Source organism: Ranitomeya variabilis, chromosome 8, assembly GCF_051348905.1.
Source record: "Ranitomeya variabilis isolate aRanVar5 chromosome 8, aRanVar5.hap1, whole genome shotgun sequence".
NCBI lineage: Eukaryota > Metazoa > Chordata > Amphibia > Anura > Dendrobatidae > Ranitomeya > Ranitomeya variabilis.
This window is the reverse complement of record NC_135239.1, coordinates 128,464,531-128,482,024: the sequence shown is the minus strand read 5'-3', so window position 1 is coordinate 128,482,024 and position 17,494 is coordinate 128,464,531. Positions and strand designations below refer to the sequence as shown.

At 47.5% G+C, this 17,494-nt stretch overlaps 1 protein-coding gene across 3 annotated transcripts in view; it reads right to left on the bottom strand.

The window, feature by feature from the left end:
- KIFAP3 (kinesin associated protein 3) overlaps positions 1 to 17,494 on the bottom strand; it is an 811,853-nt gene that overhangs the window by 271,749 nt on the left and 522,610 nt on the right. The gene's annotated exons all lie outside the window — the stretch shown is intronic.

The window sequence follows — 17,494 nt, the reverse complement described above, 5'->3', positions numbered from 1 at the left end:
ATTGCATTCTACATGGGGAAAAAACATTTTTTTCTTTTAAAACCTTTATTCATTATTTATTCTGCAAAAAAAAAACCTATTATAAGATCTACTTTTCAATCTCACTCTAAAAGCTACGCTATTTGAATATCTGACGTTCCTCTTTCTTGACAGCAGGTGTCACTGCAGACTTACAGGGCACGGAATGCTCAGCCATCACAGGATGTGCTTGTACTACATTGGGAGGATTTTTTGCATTTATTGTGCAGAAATATTTGGACAGTCACAGCATTTTCACAACTTAGTCTCTGCACAATGAAAGGAATCTGAAACCCAACTATCAAGATGCGATTGCTGTAAACGTTCAGCAGCATCTGTAGCTGAGTGTATACCATAGAGACTCACATATACATTTGGTAGCTGTTCGTGAGAGCTCTTTAGGGGGTATTCCAATATTCCCGTCCATGCCTAGGTAGCCATGGATGCAGTGGGAGGTGCGCATGAGCATAATTAGCCTCGGTCTATGAGAGTGCCGGGGTATAGAGCTAGGCTCATTTTGCCATTCCTGCTCTCAGGATCGCCAGGGAACAGAGCGGTCTGACCCCCAGGAATCAGTAAGCTATGACAGAAAACAGGACTCCAAGGCTACTTTCACACTAGCGTTGTTTTGAATACGTCGCAATGCTTCATTTAGGAGAAAAAACACATCCTGCAAAGTTGTCTGCAGGATGCGTTTTTTCCCCATAGACTAACATTAGCGACGCATTGCGACGTATGGCCACACGTCGCAGCCGTCGAGCGACGGTTGCGTCGTGTTTTGGAGGACCGTCGGCACAAAAAAAGTTACATGTAACATTTTTTGGCGCGTCGTGTCCGCCATTTTCGACCGCACATGCGTGGCCGAAACTCCGCCCCTTCCTCCCCGGACCATACAATGGGGCAGCGGAAGCATCGTAAGACTGCTTCCGCTGCCCACATCGGGCATTATTTTCACAACGCGCGTCAGCACGTCGGGCCGACGCATAGCGACGGCCCCATGCCGACGCTAGTGTAAAAGCAGCCTATGATGCCTAGTCTGACTGTAGTTGTGGCCACTACTCCCTTCATTCTCTATGCGTCTGCCACATAGAGCGCAGTACCAATATTGCACTCCAGCAGTATAAGGCTGTATGCACACGTTCAGAATCTTTGCTTTTTTTCGATATAAAAATGCTATAAAATCGCGAATAAAAAACGCATACATATGCATCCCATCATTTATAATGCATTCCGCAATTTTTGTGCATATGTTGCGTTTTTTTCCCACGAAAAAAACGCATCGCGGTAAAAAACACAGCATGTTCATTAATTTTGTGGATTTTTTGCGGATTTCCCACTATATTATTGCATTGGGAACCTCCGGAAAAAAAAACCGCAAAAAATCCGCAAAAAAAAAAAACGCGCAAAAAACACATGCAGATTTCTTGAAGAAAATGTCCGGTTTTGTTCAGGAAATTTCTGCAAGGAATCCTGACGTGTGCACATAGACTAACACCAAATCAAGGGCATGGCAGCACTGCTCTTGCTCAATTCTGAGGAGACATTTCACAGCCTCATTCTGGGATCCATGAACACTGAAGGCGGCCATCATTAAATTCCTGGAAGACACTTTGGGGGTTAAAATAGTCACTAGACATGCCTAATAAATGCCGTGATGGGTATAGTTATTATTATTATTAATTTTTATAGCGCCATTTATTCCATGGCGCCTTACATGTGAAAAAAGGGGCATACAAAGACAAGTATAATAAACATGAGCAATACAAGGCACATACAAGTACAGAAGTAGAGAACACCCTGCCTGCAAAGGGCTCACAGTCTACAGGGGACAGGTGAGGATACACTAGGAAAGGGTAGAGCTGGTCGTGCTACGGTTCAGTAGACTGAGGATCACTGCAGGTTGTTTGCTTGTCGGAAGAGGTGGGTCTTCAGGTTCCTTTTGAAAGTTTCCGTGGTAATTGAAAGTCTGCTGTGTTGTGGTAGAGAGTTCCAGAGTATGGGGGAAGCACGGGAGAAGTCTTGTGTGCGGTTGTGGGAAGAAGAGATAAGAGGAGAGTAGAGAAGGAGATCTTGAGAGGATCAATGGTTGCATGTAGGTAAGTACCGGGAGACCATGTCACAGATGTATGGGGGAGACAGGTTGTGGATGGCTTTGTATGTCATGGTTAGGGTTTTGAACTGGAGACTCTGGACAATAGGAAGCCAGTGAAGGGCTTCGCAGAGAGGAAAGGCTGGGGAATAATGGTGAGACAGGTGGATTAGTCAGGCAGCAGAGTTTAGGATAGATTGGAGTGGTGCAAGAGTGTAGGAAGGGAGGCCTGAGAGTAGGAGGTTGCAATAGTCAAGGTGGGAGATGATGCAGGCGTGCACGAGCGTTTTTGCAGTTTCTTGATCAAGGAATGTATGGATCTGGAAAATGTTTTTGAGTTGGAGTCCGCAAGAGGAGGCAAGGGTTTGGATATGTGACTTTAAAGAGAGGGCAGAGTCGAGGATCACCCTGAGGCACCGAGCATGCGGGACTGGGGAAAGTGAGCAGCCATTGACATTGCTGGATAGGTCTGGTGGAGGGGTAGAGTGAGATGGGGGAAAGATGATGAAGTCTGTTTTTCCATGTTCAGTTTTAGAAAGCGAGTAGAAAAGAAAGATGAAATAGGGGACAGACATTGTGGGATTTTGGCCAATAAGGAGGTGATGTCAGGTCCAGATAGGTGATCTGCGTGTTACCGGCGTAGAGATGATACTGCAGACCATGGGATTCTATGAGCTGTCCCAGGCCAAAGGTGTAGATGGAGAAGAGTAGGGGTCCTAGAACTGAGCCTTGGGGAACACCGACAGACAGGGGGCGGAGATGAGGAGGTGGAGTGTATCAAGCTTGATAAAGAACAACCATGTTCAAAATGTGTCGCTTGCTCCTGTTCCTGTCCACCATATTTTTTTAATTGTTTTTTGATGGAATAAAGAATACTCTGAAAATTTTACCAGAAACTGGAACATTTTTTTTCTTTTTTTGCAGTTTTTACTCTTATACAATGTATTTTCTTGGAAGAATAAAATAAAACTAAAATGTATTATTTTTAAAAAGACATAATTTCCAATTTCATTGACCAATTCCATAAAGAAATTATGAAACCCCTGTGTGGTTGGGATACTCACCACACCTTTAGTTGAATTTCTTCCGAGGCTCTGGTACCTAAGAGCTATTGCAAATGAAACACGGCGCCAGCAAACTATTCCTGAAAAATCTGTACTCCAAAAGCAAAATAGAGCTCCTCCCCTTCTGAGACGTGCCCACGTGTTAGCTATTGCTGTACTAAGGAAAATCAACTTGCAATTTCTTTCATTATTCTTTGTGAAAATGAAAAATGCAGGTCTAAAACGAGACTTTATAGGAATAAAAAGGAATTTTAAATGTTTTCATTCCACTTTGCATTAATTCTTGGGAAGTATCTGAAGGGTTAAACTTCCTAAATATGATTTAATTTCCAAATTAGGGAGAACCAGAAGTAAACCCTCTCTAGAAGACCATAAAATGTAACTTTTACTACTCTTACCGTATATACTCCAGTATAAGTCGTGATTTTCAGACCATTTCTTTAGGCTGAAAGTGCCCTTCTTGGCTCATACTCAAGTCATTGTCGGCAGGGGGGGGGGGAGTGGCGGCAGTCACATACTCACCTACTCCTGGCGCGGTCCCTGCATGTCCGATGGTCTCTGGGCAGCGCTTCCTATGTTCAGTGGTCACGTGGTACCGCTCATTAAAGTAATAAATATTCATTACTTTAATGAGCGGTATGTGACTGCTGAACATAAGAAGAAGCAGCCGGCTCCCGGAGACCATCTGACAGTGAGACGCTGCCAGGGACCTGGAGCAGGTGAGTGTAACGGGGAGGGTGAGCATTCCGATATTCACCTGACCCCGTTCCACCGCCGGGCGCCGCTCTGTCTTCTGCGTCCTCTGCCTGTTCAGGTCAGAGGGCGCGATGACGTGTTTACTGTGAGCCCTCTGCCTGAACAGTCAGAGTCGGAAGACAGAACAGCGCGCAGCAGAGGAATGGGGAAGGTGACTATCGCAAGTGCCGGGGGCATGAAGACGTGAGTATGTGATTTTTTTTATTTTAATTGCAGCATATGGGGCATAATCTATGGAGCATCTTATGGGGCATAATCTATGGAGCATCTTAGGCTACTTTCACACTAGTCTGTCGGAACAGGCCGTCGCAAACCGTCGGCCCGACGTACAGTGTGTTAAAGTAGCACAACGTGGGCAGCGGATGTAGTTTTACAATGCATCCGCTTCCCATTGTGAGTTCCGGGGAGGAGGGGGAAGAGTTTCGGCCATGCATGCACGGTCGAAAATGGGGGACACGACGCACAAAAAAAGTTACATGGGGCGTTTTTTTGTGCCGATGGTCCACCAAAACACAACGCATCCGTCGCACGACGGATGCGACGTATGGCAATTCGTCGCTAATGCAAGTTTATGGAGAAAAAATGCATCCTGTGAGCAACTTTGCAGGATGCATTTTTTTCTCCAAAACGACGCATTGCGAAGTGCGTCACACGACGCTAATGTGAAAGTAGCCTTATGGGGCATAATCTATGGAGCATCTTATGGGGCCATCAACTTTTATACAGTATTGTATGGGCATAATCTATGGAGCATCTTATGGGGCCATCATTAACTATATGGAGCATTATATGGGGCTCCTGATTCAATATGGATATTCAAAAACACTATATTCTCAATTAATTTTACTTTTATTGGTATCTATTTTTATTTTTAAAATTTACCAGTAGCTGCTGCATTTCCCACCCTAGGATATCGAGTCATTAAGTTTTCCCAGTATTTTGTGGCAAAATTAGTGGTCTCGGCTTATACTCGAGTATATACGGTAATTAAAATGAAGAATATACAAAGGGTATAAAACGTTTTGTCCCTAATTTGTCTCAAAAGTCTACAGTTATTTTATGCAATATTCCTGCTAATTTATATACTGTATAGCACCCAGGATGCTAATACATATTGACAGAATAGGACAACAAATTTTAGCAACAGCATCCCCCCAACATGTTTCAACGCGCTAGCGGCGTTATCAGGGGATGGAACATAGGCATAATGACGGTCGGCCAAACAAGCAAGAGCTCATTTGTATCACAGCCAATGTGGTCAGCTGATTGATAAGAAAGACTGAAGACTTATAAAATGTTCAAGCTGATAGGTTGGCATTGAAGACATCCACTTTACATATTATTAAGTTAGTATTAGGACCAATCGCATGGAACCTAACTCTTAGAGCTACAATAGTTATATCCCTGTGTGTTATCACATGGTGCTGACATATCGCCTTGCTATTGGTACATATATAATCACATCATCATTAAGACCAGACCTGGGCAAAGTGCGAGACAGCTGTGGGGTTGGAAATCAGAGGTCCATGGGATGCACGGTGCCCGCCCACCCGCTCGCTGTTTCCATGTGCGGCTCTGCGCAACGCCGCTGACTCCTCTAGTGGAGGAGGGGCCTCTGGCCACTAACTCCACCAATCAGAGTATGAAAACAGCTAACGCGATTACGTCATTCCATCGCGTCAGCTGTGTACTCCGGAGAGTCCGCACACTGGAGGCAGGGAGAGAAGCAAATCGCCAAGGAACGGGACCAAGGTGAGTATGTGATGTGTTTTTTTTCTCCTCATGTGTATGGGCTATTTGGGTGGGCAAGGGGAGGCCATGAGGGTGCATGGTGCTGCACACATGGGGTGCCGACATGGTGCTGCACACATGGGGTGTGACATGGCGCTGTACACATGGGGGGTGACATGGTGCTGCACATGAGGGGAGGATGTAAAGAGAAACAGGGAGCTCCACTATCGGGCGTTAAAGTAGGTGGATTCCTATATATATATATATATATATATATATATATATATATATATATATATATATATATATATATGTATATGTTCAAAAAAGAGGCAGCACTCCATTATTCCAATGTGAAAATGTACAGGGTTTAATTTACCCACATGTGGGCCTGATCGATGGACTGGTTATCTAGGGGCCCTGCACCCGAAGATAAGTATCTTTGTGCTGTTCCTTTTTTTTCCTATATATATATATATATATATATATATATATATATATATATATATATATATATATATATGTGTGTGTAAGATAAGCTGATCAAGCGGCACTGCCTCTGTGCTTATAGCTGTCTCCAGACGGCGCAACCCTGATTTGGGTGCTTTACACCTGGCTATATCAACTCGGTGTTTTTTCAACTTCGGGTGCTCCTCAGAAAATTAGTTATAAACACGATCCAAGCATGCAAGAAACGAGGGCACTCACCCGTCTTCTAATTTCAAGCTTTATTCACAATATATTCCATTAAAATTCACGGCCGGAGTTGCCGAAACCAGAGCCGGAGCTCATGTGAGCAGGGGAGTGTGGGGACGACGGCCGTTTCGCGCTGTGCTTTGCGCTTCTACGGGTCACTCAGTGTGAAAGCAAGACAGCGGAAATATAGTGCCGATCTCGGCACTTCCCTCCACCTGTTCGCCCTCCCACCAATTAAAACACATAAAACATAAAAGGCACAATTAAAAACAAATTATCAAAATCACTACTTTGCTGAAAATACAGGCTATAATTCATAATACACGTTAAATACTAACAACTGCCCTGAATGATAACGGTTCATGTTTGCATATATTTTTTTACTTCCAATTAACACTTGCATGTCATCTATCTAATGTGATACTCGATATCCTCCAGTCACTATCATTATTCATTATTTTTCAACCACATCAGAGGAAAATGGAAAGATCTACTCTGTCATTAAAGCCCAAGGGTCCCATCGCGTCACTGCGCATGATCCACTTCGCTTCGGCTCTCAAGAGTAAGTTATCTAAATCGCCTCCTTTCTTAGGTAAAACAATTTTTTCGATCCCAGCAAAGGTTAAACAATCAGCACAACCTCCATGCTTTTCTTTTATATGAGTAATTAAGCGCGGTACACCCTTTCCTGTAGATATCGAACAACAGTGTTCCCGGAAACGAACAAACATTGATCTTATTGTCTTTCCAATGTAGTAATATCTGCACGGACAAAAGACCACATATACTACGTGGTCTGTCCTGCATGTTATAAAATCATTTACTACATGCTTTAATCCTCCAATGTGCAATGTTCGCTCCGTTACATGTTGTCTACACATAGGACAGTGCCCACACCTAAAATTACCTTTCGGTGCTGTAGTGTTCAGCCAGTTCTGATTGGGCTTGGTGACACGATTTTTCACTAATTTGTCCCTCAACCTAACGCTTCTTCTGTTGGCTATCAACGGGCCCCTGGCTACAACAGTAGCCAATTCTTTATCCTGGCCCAAAATGTGCCAATTTCTTTTGATAGCCAACCTAATCTGTTGGTCCATGCTACTATATGGGAAACAAAAAGTAAATCTTTTCTCTTCTTTTCTAGCACTATGTGACGACCAACCCTGTTCATGACCTAACATCCTTTCTGTTCTAACTGTTTCTTTTACTGATCTTATTAATTCTTCTGGGTAACCCCTCTCTTTAAATCGTCGTGACATTTCCTCAGATTGACGTATGAATCCCTCCTCAGTATTGTTCGTCCTGCTCACTCTCATGAATTGACTACGCGGCAATGACCGCTTTGTGTGAACAGGGTGAAAACTGTTGTAATGCAGCATGGTATTTGCTGCTACAGGTTTACGGTACATTGACGTGCAGATCTTATCACCTTCAATTTCTACTAAGACATCTAGGAATTCAAGACGCCGCCCCCCAAAAACTGACGTAAAAGCCATATTCATTTTGTTCCCCTCATTTAGATAAGCCACAAAATCATTAAAGACTTCCTCTGTGCTGTCCCAGATCAGTACTACATCATCTATGTATCTTTGATAAAATTTAATATGGCGCAAATATACATTAATGTCTGCATAGATATATTTCTCCTCAAAATAACTGAGAAATAAATTGGCGAAGGTGCATGCTGCCGGAGTCCCCATCGCAGTCCCCACTCTCTGAACGTACCAGTCGTCCAGAAACATAAACGCATTGTGTGCGAGAATAAATCTCAAACCCTCGCACACAAATTCAATGAATTCTCTACTTCTATCCGTAGTGCACAAGATCTGTTCAATCACCTCAACCCCTAAATCTTGAGGTATCCTTGTATAAAGACTCTCCACATCTATGGAGGCTAAGGCATAATTATCCTGCCAGCCAAAATTTTGTATGCTACTAAGAAAGGAATTGGTATCCCTGAGATAAGCGGGAATATCCTTTAATATTGGTCGTAACAACCAATCAATGTACTGGGACAGGGGCTCAGTAAGAGACCCTATCCCAGACACGATCGGCCGACCGGGTGGGTACCGAACAGACTTGTGCACTTTTGGATGGGGACTCCGGCAGCATGCACCTTCGCCAATTTATTTCTCAGTTATTTTGAGGAGAAATATATCTATGCAGACATTAATGTATATTTGCGCCATATTAAATTTTATCAAAGATACATAGATGATGTAGTACTGATCTGGGACAGCACAGAGGAAGTCTTTAATGATTTTGTGGCTTATCTAAATGAGGGGAACAAAATGAATATGGCTTTTACGTCAGTTTTTGGGGGGCGGCGTCTTGAATTCCTAGATGTCTTAGTAGAAATTGAAGGTGATAAGATCTGCACGTCAATGTACCGTAAACCTGTAGCAGCAAATACCATGCTGCATTACAACAGTTTTCACCCTGTTCACACAAAGCGGTCATTGCCGCGTAGTCAATTCATGAGAGTGAGCAGGACGAACAATACTGAGGAGGGATTCATACGTCAATCTGAGGAAATGTCACGACGATTTAAAGAGAGGGGTTACCCAGAAGAATTAATAAGATCAGTAAAAGAAACAGTTAGAACAGAAAGGATGTTAGGTCATGAACAGGGTTGGTCGTCACATAGTGCTAGAAAAGAAGAGAAAAGATTTACTTTTTGTTTCCCATATAGTAGCATGGACCAACAGATTAGGTTGGCTATCAAAAGAAATTGGCACATTTTGGGCCAGGATAAAGAATTGGCTACTGTTGTAGCCAGGGGCCCGTTGATAGCCAACAGAAGAAGCGTTAGGTTGAGGGACAAATTAGTGAAAAATCGTGTCACCAAGCCCAATCAGAACTGGCTGAACACTACAGCACCGAAAGGTAATTTTAGGTGTGGGCACTGTCCTATGTGTAGACAACATGTAACGGAGCGAACATTGCACATTGGAGGATTAAAGCATGTAGTAAATGATTTTATAACATGCAGGACAGACCACGTAGTATATGTGGTCTTTTGTCCGTGCAGATATTACTACATTGGAAAGACAATAAGATCAATGTTTGTTCGTTTCCGGGAACACTGCCGTTCGATATCTACAGGAAAGGGTGTACCGCGCTTAATTACTCATATAAAAGAAAAGCATGGAGGTTGTGCTGATTGTTTAACCTTTGCTGGGATCGAAAAAATTGTTTTACCTAAGAAAGGAGGCGATTTAGATAACTTACTCTTGAGAGCCGAAGCGAAGTGGATCATGCGCAGTGACGCGATGGGACCCTTGGGCTTTAATGACAGAGTAGATCTTTCCATTTTCCTCTGATGTGGTTGAAAAATAATGAATAATGATAGTGACTGGAGGATATCGAGTATCACATTAGATAGATGACATGCAAGTGTTAATTGGAAGTAAAAAAATATATGCAAACATGAACCGTTATCATTCAGGGCAGTTGTTAGTATTTAACGTGTATTATGAATTATAGCCTGTATTTTCAGCAAAGTAGTGATTTTGATAATTTGTTTTTAATTGTGCCTTTTATGTTTTATGTGTTTTAATTGGTGGGAGGGCGAACAGGTGGAGGGAAGTGCCGAGATCGGCACTATATTTCCGCTGTCTTGCTTTCACACTGAGTGACCCGTAGAAGCGCAAAGCACAGCGCGAAACGGCCGTCGTCCCCACACTCCCCTGCTCACATGAGCTCCGGCTCTGGTTTCGGCAACTCCGGCCATGAATTTTAATGGAATATATTGTGAATAAAGCTTGAAATTAGAAGACGGGTGAGTGCCCTCGTTTCTTGCATGCTTGGATCATATATATGTGTGTGCTGCACAATGCACAGAGTAAAGCAATGCATCAAGAAAAGTAAAGAGCTGTGCATGTTAGGCGCACACCCAAAATATTGAGGAAATATATATATATATATATATATATATATATATATATATATATATATATATAGTATATATGCAACGTTTATTAGTAGGCGAACCCACAATAAAAACATTTAAACGACAAACCACATCACTTGTAGTCCCATACCACTATAGCATATACATTATCATGTTCAAATGACATAAATATAACTAGATGGGCATTTCCTGAAGGAAATACATGGTGCTTGAACAGCGCTGCCAGCTTTACAGCAGCACTTTTCACACACGGGGCCGTGGCACACTTACTTTTGCACACGGGGCCGGGGGCGCACTTACTTTTGCACACGGGGCCGGGGGCGCACTTACTTTTGCACACGGGGCCGGGGGCGCACTTACTTTTGCACACGGGGCCGGGGGCGCACTTACTTTTGCACACGGGGCCGGGTGCGCACTTACTTTTGCACACGGGGCCGGGGGCACACTTACTTTTGCACACGGGGCCGGGGGCGCACTTACTTTTGCACACGGGGCCGGGGGCACACTTACTTTTGCACACGGGGCCGGGGGCACACTTACTTTTGCACACGGGGCCGGGGGCGCACTTACTTTTGCACACGGGGCCGGGGGCGCACTTATTTTTGCACACGGGGCCGGGGGCACACTTACTTTTGCACACGGGGCAGGGGGCGCACTTACTTTCGCACACGGGGCCGGGGGCGCACTTACTTTCGCACACGGGGCCGGGGGCACACTTACTTTTGCACACGGGGCCGGGGGCGCACTTACTTTTGCACACGGGGCCGGGGGCGCACTTACTTTTGCACACGGGGCTGGGGGCGCACTTACTTTTGCACACGGGGCCGGGGGCGCACTTACTTTTGCACACGGGGCCGGGGGCGAACTTACTTTTCACACACGGGGCCGGGGGGGGGCACTTACTTTTGCACACGGGGCCGGGGGGGCACTTACTTTTGCACACGGGGCCGGGGGCGCACTTACTTTTGCACACGGGGCCGGGGGGGGCACTTACTTTTCACACACGGGGCCGGGGGGGGAGCACTTACTTTTCACACACGGGACGAGAGGGTGTCGTAGTCACTTTATTCTGATGTTTGACTTTGATAAATGATCATGTCTTAAAATGGACACCGTACATTTGCATAGCTGCCATCTTTGGAAGGTCAAGTTGGGGGTAATGGAAAGTTCGCCATTATTTCCTATGGGAATTTTTTTTTTTTAAAATGCGATTTAAATAAAATCTACATATCGGATCGACTATAAAAGTCATAGCACACCTGTCCCCACCGAGGCCTTCGAAACGCCGCCTGAACGAGGTCTCTGCGCCTAGCGGTTCGGGCCGCATTAATTGCGGAAAACACGGAGAAGAAGAAGAATAATAACTAGATGGGCATTTCCTGAAGGAAATACATGGTGCTTGAACAGCGCTGCCAGCTTTACAGCAGCACTTCACACACCAGGGGAGCACTTACTTTTGCACACCCGGGACCGGGGCGCACTTACTTTTGCACACGGGGCCGGGGGCGCGCTTACTTTTGCACACGGGGCCGGGGGCGCGCTTACTTTTGCACACGGGGCCGGGGGCGCGCTTACTTTTGCACACGGGGCCGGGGGGCGCCATTACTTTTGCACACGGGGCCGGGGGGCGCCATTACTTTTGCACACGGGGCCGGGGGCGCACTTACTTTTGCACACGGGGCCGGGGGCGCACTTACTTTTGCACACGGGGCCGGGGGCACCATTACTTTTGCACACGGGGCCGGGGGCGCCATTACTTTTGCACACGGGGCCGGGGGCGCCATTACTTTTGCACACGGGGCCGGGGGCGCCATTACTTTTGCACACGGGGCCGGGGGCGCCATTACTTTTGCACACGGGGACGGGGGCGCGCTTACTTTTGCACACGGGGCCGGGGGCGCCATTACTTTTGCACACGGAGCCTGGGGCGCCATTACTTTTGCACACGGGGCCGGGGGCCCCATTACTTTTGCACACGGGGCCGGGGGCCCCATTACTTTTGCACACGGGGCCGGGGGCCCCATTACTTTTGCACACGGGGCCGGGGGCGTCATTACTTTTGCACACGGGGCCGGGGGCGCCATTACTTTTGCACACGGGGCCGGGGGCGCCATTACTTTTGCACACGGGGCCGGGGGCGCCATTACTTTTGCACACGGGGCCGGGGGCGCGCTTACATTTCCACACGGGGCCGGGGGCGCCATTACTTTTGCACACGGGGCCGGGGGCGCGCTTACTTTTGCACACGGGGCCGGGGGCGCCATTACTTTTGCACACGGGGCCGGAGGCGCCATTACTTTTGCACACGGGGCCGGGGGCGCCATTACTTTTGCACACGGGGCTGGGGGCGCGCTTACTTTTGCACACGGGGCCGGGGGCGCGCTTACTTTTGCACACGGGGCCGGGGGCGCGCTTACTTTTGCACACGGGGCCAAGGGCGCGCTTACTTTTGCACACGGGGCCGGGGGCGCCATTACTTTTGCACACGGGGCCGGGGGCGCCATTACTTTTGCACACGGGGCCGGGGGCACCATTACTTTTGCACACGGGGCCGCCATTACTTTTGCACACGGGGCCGGGGGCGCCATTACTTTTGCACACGGGGCCGGGGGCGCCATTACTTTTGCACACGGGGCCGGGGGCGCCATTACTTTTGCACACGGGGCCGGGGGCGCCATTACTTTTGCGCACGGGGCCGGGGGCGCGCTTACTTTTGCGCACGGGGCCGGAGGCGCCATTACTTTTGCACAAGGGGCCGGGGGCGCCATTACTTTTGCACACGGGGTCGGGGGCGCGCTTACTTTTGCACACGGGGCCGGGGGCATGCTTACTTTTGCACACGGGGCCGGGGGCGCGCTTACTTTTGCACACGGGGCCGGGGGCGCGCTTACTTTTGCACACGGGGCCAAGGGCGCGCTTACTTTTGCACACGGGGCCGGGGGCGCCATTACTTTTGCACACGGGGCCGGGGGCGCGCTTACTTTTGCACACGGGGCCGGGGGCGCCATTACTTTTGCACACGGGGCCGGGGCCGCCATTACTTTTGCACACGGGGCCGGGGGCGCCATTACTTTTGCACACGGGGCCGGGGGCGCCATTACTTTTGCACACGGGGCCGGGGGCGCCATCACTTTTGCACACGGGTCCGGGGGCGCCATTACTTTTGCACACGGGGCCGGGGGCGCCATTACTTTTGCACACGGGGCCGGGGGCGCGCTTACTTTTGCACACGGGGCCGGGGGCGCGCTTACTTTTGCACACGGGGCCGGGGGCGCCATTACTTTTGCACACGGGGCCGCCATCACTTTTGCACACGGGGCCGGGGGCGCCATCACTTTTGCACACGGGGCCGGGGGCACCATCACTTTTGCACACGGGTCCGGGGGCGCCATTACTTTTGCACACGGGTCCGGGGGCGCCATTACTTTTGCACACGGGGCCGGGGGCGTCATTACTTTTGCACACGGGGCCGGGGGCGTCATTACTTTTGCACACGGGGCCGGGGGCGCCATTACTTTTGCACACGGGGCCGGGGGCGCCATTACTTTTGCACACGGGGCCGGGGGCGCCATTACTTTTGCACACGGGGCCGGGGGCGCCATTACTTTTGCACACGGGACCGGGGGCGCACTTACTTTTGCACACGGGGCCGGGGGTGCCATTACTTTTGCACACGGGGCCGGGGGCGTGCTTACTTTTGCACACGGGGCCGGGGGCGCGCTTACTTTTGCACACGGGGCCAAGGGCGCGCTTACTTTTGCACACGGGGCCGGGGGCGCCATTACTTTTGCACACGGGGCCGGGGGCGCCATTACTTTTGCACACGGGGCAGGGGGCGTGCTTACTTTTGCACACGGGGCCAAGGGCGCGCTATTACTTTTGCACACGGGGCCGCCATTACTTTTGCACACGGGGCCGGGGGCGCCATTACTTTTGCACACGGGGCCGGGGGCGCCATTACTTTTGCACACGGGGCCGGGGGCGCGCTTACTTTTGCACACGGGGCCGGGGGCGCGCTTACTTTTGCACACGGGGCCGGGGGGGCACTTACTTTTCACACACGGGGCCGGGGGCGCACTTACTTTTGCACACGGGGCCGGGGGGCACTTACTTTTCACACACGGGGCCGGGGGGCACTTACTTTTCACACACGGGGCCGGGGGGGCACTTACTTTTCACACACGGGGCCGGGGGGGCACTTACTTTTCACACACGGGGCCAGGGGGGCACTTACTTTTCACACACGGGACGAGAGGGTGTCATAGTCACTTTATTCTGATGTTTGACTTTGATAAATGATCATGTCCGAAAATGGACACCATACATTTGCATAGCTGCCATCTTTGGAAGGTCAAGCTGGGGGTAATGGAAAGTTCGCCATTATTTCCTATGGGAAATTTTTTTTTAACAATGCGATTTAAATAAAATCTACATATCGGATCGACTATAAAAGTCATAGCACACCTGTCCCCACCGAGGCCTTCGAAACGCCGCCTGAACGGGGTCTCTGCGCCGAGCGGTTCGGGCCGCATTAATTGCGGAAAACGCGGAGAAGAATAATAATAATAACTAGATGGGCATTTCCTGAAGGAAATACATGGTGCTTGAACAGCGCTGCCAGCTGCCAATGAACCTCAGGAGCAAGTCTGGCATGCAGGGCCCTGCCCCTGGGTATCCAATTTGGCCCCTTGGTAGCCACTTTGATGTGCGGGGGCCCTTGTTAGCAACATTGGCCCCTTGGTAGCCATTTTGGAATGCAGGAATCCTTGGTAGCCACTTTGGCCACATCCTCTTATATACAGACATTACTCCTATATACAGACACCACTCCTATATACAGACACAACTCCTACATACAGACATCCCTCTATATACAGACACCACTACCATATACAGAGATCCCTCTATATACAGATACCACTCCTATATACAGACACTACTCCTATATACAGACATCCCTCTGTATACAGACGCCACTCCTACATACAGACATCCCTCTATATACAGACACCACTCCTATATACAGACATCCCTCTATATACAGACACCACTCCTATATACAGACATCCCCCTATCTACAGACACCACTCCTATATACAGACATCCCTCTGTATACAGACACCACTCCTACATACAGACATCCCTCTATATACAGACACCACTCCTATATACAGATATCCCTCTATATACAGACACCACTCCTATATACAGACATCCCCCTGTATACAGACACCACTCCTATATACAGACATCCCTCTATATACAGACACCACTCCTATATACAGACATCCCTCTATATACAGACACCACTCCTATATACAGATATCCCCCTATATGCAGACACCACTCCTATATACAGACATCCCCCTATATACAGACACCACTCCTATATACAGACATCCCTCTATATACAGACACCACTCCTATATACAGACATCCCTCTGTATACAGACACCACTCCTATATACAGACATCTCTCTATATACAGACACCACTCCAATATACAGACATCCCTCTATATACAGACACCACTCCTATATACAGACATCCCTGTATATACAGACATCTCTCCTATATAGAGACATCCCTCTATATACAGACACCACTCCTATATACAGATATCCCCCTATATACAGACACCACACCTATATACAGACATCCCCCTATATACAGACACTACTCCTATATACAGACATCCCCCTATATACAGACACCACTCCTATATACAGACATCCCCCTATATACAGACACCACTCCTATATGCAGACATCCCTCTATATACAGACACCACTCCTATATACAGACATCCCTCTATATACAGACACCACTCCTATATACAGACATCCCCCTATATACAGACACCACTCCTATATACAGACATCCCTCTATATACAGACACCACTCCTATATACAGACATCCCTCTATATACAGACACCACTACCATATACAGAGATCCCTCTATATACAGATACCACTCCTATATACAGACACTACTCCTATATACAGACATCCCTCTGTATACAGACGCCACTCCTACATACAGACATCCCTCTATATACAGACACCACTCCTATATACAGACATCCCTCTATATACAGACACCACTCCTATATACAGACATCCCCCTATATACAGACACCACTCCTATATACAGACATCCCTCTGTATACAGACACCACCCCTACATACAGACATCCCTCTATATACAGACACCACTCCTATATACAGATATCCCTCTATATACAGACACCACTCCTATATACAGACATCCCCCTGTATACAGACACCACTCCTATATACAGACATCCCTCTATATACAGACACCACTCCTATATACAGACATCCCTCTATATACAGACACCACTCCTATATACAGACATCCCTCTATATACAGACACCACTCCTATATACAGATATCCCCCTATATACAGACACCACTCCTATATACAGACATCCCCCTATATACAGACACCACTCCTATATACAGACATCCCTCTATATACAGACACCACTCCTATATACAGACATCCCTCTGTATACAGACACCACTCCTATATACAGACATCCCTCTATATACAGACACCACTCCAATATACAGACATCCCTCTATATACAGACACCACTCCTATATACAGACATCCCTGTATATACAGACATCTCTCCTATATAGAGACATCCCTCTATATACAGACACCACTCCTATATACAGATATCCCCCTATATACAGACACCACACCTATATACAGACATCCCCCTATATACAGACACCACTCCTATATACAGACATCCCCCTATATACAGACACCACTCCTATATGCAGACATCCCTCTATATACAGACACCACTCCTATATACAGACATCCCTCTATATACAGACACCACTCCTATATACAGACATCCCCCTATATACAGACACCACTCTTATATACAGACATCCCTCTGTATACAGACACCACTCCTATATACAGACATCCCTCTGTATACAGACACCACTCCTATATACAGACATCCCTCTATGTACAGACACCACTCCTATATACAGACATCCCTCTATATACAGACATCTCTCCTTTATACATATATCCCTCTATATACAGACACCACTCCTATATACAGACATCCCCCTATATACAGACACCACTCTTATATACAGACATCCCTCTATATACAGACACCACTCCTATATACAGACATCCCTCTATATACAGACACCACTCCTATATACA